Raw genomic sequence first — 4,519 nt, 5'->3', positions numbered from 1 at the left:
AGATTCACCTGTGTAGAAGCATATAAACCATCAATATTCTTATTTAATACTTCTACTTGGTTTGATAACATGGTGACTGTAACTATATTAAAGACACTGGCTGGTTTCGTTGCTTTGTCCTCATGACTTGCCACTGATAATTATTCAATGCCATCTTTTCTATGAACTCATAAGCTACTTTGGGTGTTTTATTGTTTTGTGTTCCACCAGTTGCTGCATCAATTAACTGAGTAGTTGAAGGATTCAAGTCGTTGTAGAAGGTTTGAACTTGCAACATAAAGGTAACCCATGATGAGGGCACCTTCTCAATAAGTCTTTCTATCTCTCCCATGCATCATATAACATCTTTAAATTGATCTGCACAAAAGAAGAGATGTCATTCCTCAACTTAGCTATTTTAGTTGGTGAGAAGTACTTTAGAAAAAACTTCTCAGTCATTTGAGCCCATGTAGTGATGGAACCTCGTGGTAAAGAGTTTAACCACTACTTTTCTTTGTTTTTCAATGAGAATGGGAACAACCAAAAGTGAATGTCATCATCAGTGGCGCCATTTATCTTGAAAGTGTCGTAAATTTCTAGGAAATTGGCCAAATGAGTATTAGGATCTTCATCTTGCAAACCATCAAACTAAACATACTGTTGTACCATCTAAATAGTGTTTGGCTTCAGCTCAAAATTATCTACAGCAATGGTGGGTTGCACAACACTCAATTCAACCCCAGTCAGAATGGGCTTGGCATAATCGTACATAGTACGAGGAACAAGAGTTGCAGGAGGTAGCTGAATATTCTGATTATCGCCCATATCCTCAGTAATAATGATGTCCTCTTGTTTGTCTACTATATTTTGTCGACTTTGCCTTGCTTCTCTATAATTTCTACGAGTAGTACTTTCAATTTCACTATAAAAAAGCAATGGTCCCGATAGGTTTCTTCTAGTCATAAACTAAAAGAACCTGCCATAAGCAAACAAAAAATTAGAATGTAGAAATTAAATTAAAAATATAAAAATAAAATAAAAATAATAAAAATAGCTAAATTAATAAAAATAAAGTGTTCCTAATATTCTAGTCCCCGACAATGGCGAAAAAAATTTGGTGTGTCATGAAACTAACTAAAAATAGGACGGAGTCAAATGCACCGATCGATAAATAGTATAGCTATGGTGACTAGAGATATCGTATCCACAAGGACTAAAAGTATTAGTAATTACCATTTTCCTATTATTTAGCCGACAAGTTAGAGTGATTAGTTTGAAACTAAATTTACTAAATTAATCTAACTAAGAAATCAACAAAAAATAAATTAGGAAAACAACCAAATAATAACCAATGAGAGAGACAATATCCAGAAAAGAATCCACCTAGACTTCACCTATTATTATGAATCTGAATTAAACGATTTATTCACTTGGTATCTTGATTCGTAGAAATCGCTAAATTATTCTAATATCTCTTTCAAGAGTAAGAACAACTGACTCTAGGTTGATTAATTGAAACCTCTTTCTAGTTACAACCCCTATCATCGCATTAACTCGATTTATGGATTCCCTTATTAGATTTTACTCTAATTCGGTAGATTCATGTTGTCCTATTTCTAGGATAGCATGCAACTCTACTCAATTATGCTAGATCTACTCTTAAATATGGACTTTTCCTCCACTGAATTAAGCATATTAAATATGAATTAATATCTCGAAAATATTAAAACAAGAGATAAGCACACATAATTGAGGACAAGAATCAATTATTTATCATGTAAAACAAAAATTAAATAATAGAATTCATCATATGTTTCATCTTCCCTAGGTATTTAGGGAATTAGTTCATAATTCTGAATAAAAACATCTCAAAGTCAAAATAACCACAAGAAATAAAGAAACTCATAAAAACTTCAAAAGAAATTAAAAGGAGGTCTTCAATCTTGATTTAGATCTGCTTCAGAGTTGGCTCCAATGGTGATATTTGACTTGTTTTCTTTCTTATTCTCTGATGGCTCCCTTCTCTCTTCTTCTATTTGGTATTTATAGACTTCAAAATGCTTAGAAAGGCTAAAAATTGTATTTTTCCACGTGTTTGGGAAGCAAGTTGCGAAATTGACACGATCTGGGACTTGGACATGTGTTTAGCCCATGTGGCTCACACAGTCGTGTGTCTAGCACGTGTTGGAAGGCCTAGCTCGTATGGCTCCTGAAATATGCTTTTTTGTCCCTTTTTCGTTCCTTTTTTCACCTTTTTTGCTCTCAAATGCTAATCTAAGTATAGGAACATGAATTCAAAGGATTTGGAGCATCAAATTCACCAATTTGCATAAATAATCATCGAAAAACACATTAAGAATGGGATTAAAATATGTTAGTTTTATCATTTATCAGTGAAACACGTCATGTTTACACTTGACCATTTTTTTAAAAAATTTTTCATGGGACATGCAGTTGCAGAGAGATACACAACCTGACCACACGGCTTGGCACATGGTCGTGTACCCTCTTTACAGCTAGGGTTTTTTTTTCTTTTTTCTTTTGTCTCCCTTACTCTTTCCACAAAGCCTCCCTCCCTCCTAACAGCTGTTTAAGCACCCCAGCCACCAACCCCTATTTTTTCAGACATTGTTTCCCCCAAAATCTTCCCCAATACGCCTTATACCTTATCGTTTGTCCCCCTCGCCGTCGTCTCCTCTCACAAAATGTTGACCTTTTTTTCTTCCTTCTATACCTTACACATGTCATCGTCCCCCTCGCCCTATCTTTCCACCACCATTTTTCATCATCCCTTTGTGCATTCCTTTATGCCGCCACTGTTTCATTTTCTCCTTTCTCCACTCACAACTAGCCCTATTTGAGGATAACCCTTCTCCCTCACCTTCTAAGGCCTTCAAACAGCCATCTACCCTCTCCTCCATCTCTTTCCTCACGCTACCGCCAGTCATAACCCTGTTGGGTCATTAGGACGCCTCGTGGCGCAGCAAAAAAATTATTCCGGTGATCCAAACTAGTAATCCATGCATGAGGAACAAATCGAGAAGGAAAAGTTTGAAAATATTCCTTTCGAAATTTGAAAAATATGAAGGAACCACTAATGGTTTAATCCTCTTCGCACGCTGTCAAACCAAAGCCACAACAAAATCATCCTGGCCTCAACATATCCACCCAGTTGCAAATGAACAAACTGGAATCACCCAGTTTTTTTCAAAAAAAATACGGATGCTAGACCTAGGTTTCTTTTCCTTTTCATTGTTAATATTGGTAACACTCTTTCACCTTAGGATTTTTATGATTCCCTTTTATTTTAATATCCATATTAAAACTAGAATCACCTATTTTTGATGCTAGAAAATATATGGAAAATATGATAAAGTAATATCCTTTCCAAAAAGATATTAATTTCCATATATTTTATGTTTGACCGAAATTATTATAACACTTTATTTTAATAATTTTGGTAAATAGTACATAATTAATATTTTATATGAATCAAGTTCATACATTTATTTTAACTATGTTCTCTATTCTTGTACAACGAATTTGTACATATACTGTGTTTATTATTTAACTGTCAAATTAAACTAATTCAATAATTAATATAATTCCCGTGACAATTAAATTTAATATCAACTGTGTTTAGATTTTGTTCATTTCAACCATAGGGTGTGACCCTGTAAGCTCTTGTAACATTGATAGAAATACTAGAGTACTTCTAATGTTACAAGCAATAAGTGGAATCTAGCAATGCATCATCACTACCCAAGTTACAAGAATTCGTGGTTCAACATAACCTTTCTGTGATAAATTTTTATGCATTATATCATTTTGTCCTTTATATCTCAATTGGACACAAGTCATGGAATAGTTATACTTGCAAAGTCCAATCTCATGTTTCTTGATACCCAAAATAGACTACAATAAAAAAATAAGTGTAATATCACATATTAACTTATTTGAGCATGGCCATGCATTTCTAGTCTCACTTCATTAAGTTTCTTAAGATATTGCTTCCATTATGTAGAGGGGACAAATCCTATCTTGATCAATCATATCCCACTACATAGATTGTGGCATACCCAACATCAGTCTTTATAGTACAACCTATTACAGTAGATGTTTGACTGTATCAAAATATACGACTCACTATGATAGGACAATAATGATCTCAAGTTTAAGGATTGTATACATAGTTATCACTATGAGTAATGTTGTGACTATTATTTAATAATCCAAGAAACATACTCATAGCGAGCCAATACAATATATTGTTCTCTAACATATACTCATGTATTGATTTTGACATCCCCATGTCAATAACAACACTTTGTCATCAATCAACTACATATTAGTCTTAATGCATTATTGTTGTCCAAACCCACAATAATACTTGACTAAGGACCTTTTAAAAACAATCCTATTATTCACGGGACATTATTATAAATCAGTTTATTTTACACACACAGAAAGTAAACCTAAAATAACAATAGCAATGCCTTTAATTAATAAACAAGGTATAATGAATATGTGATTACAATCA

General features: G+C 33.6%; 1 non-coding gene across 1 annotated transcript; it reads left to right on the top strand.

Moving 5' to 3' along the window:
- Nucleotides 1–283: 283 nt before the first annotated feature.
- LOC121231565 (small nucleolar RNA R71) lies at nucleotides 284–390 on the top strand. Its single transcript, XR_005929623.1, has one exon. It is a non-coding gene; the product is annotated as a small nucleolar RNA R71 (small nucleolar RNA).
- The last annotated feature ends 4,129 nt before the right edge of the window (nucleotides 391–4,519 follow it).

Source organism: Gossypium hirsutum, chromosome A06 (assembly GCF_007990345.1).
Source record: "Gossypium hirsutum isolate 1008001.06 chromosome A06, Gossypium_hirsutum_v2.1, whole genome shotgun sequence".
Taxonomy (NCBI): domain Eukaryota; kingdom Viridiplantae; phylum Streptophyta; class Magnoliopsida; order Malvales; family Malvaceae; genus Gossypium; species Gossypium hirsutum.
This window is presented reverse-complemented; position numbering and strand designations above follow the sequence as displayed.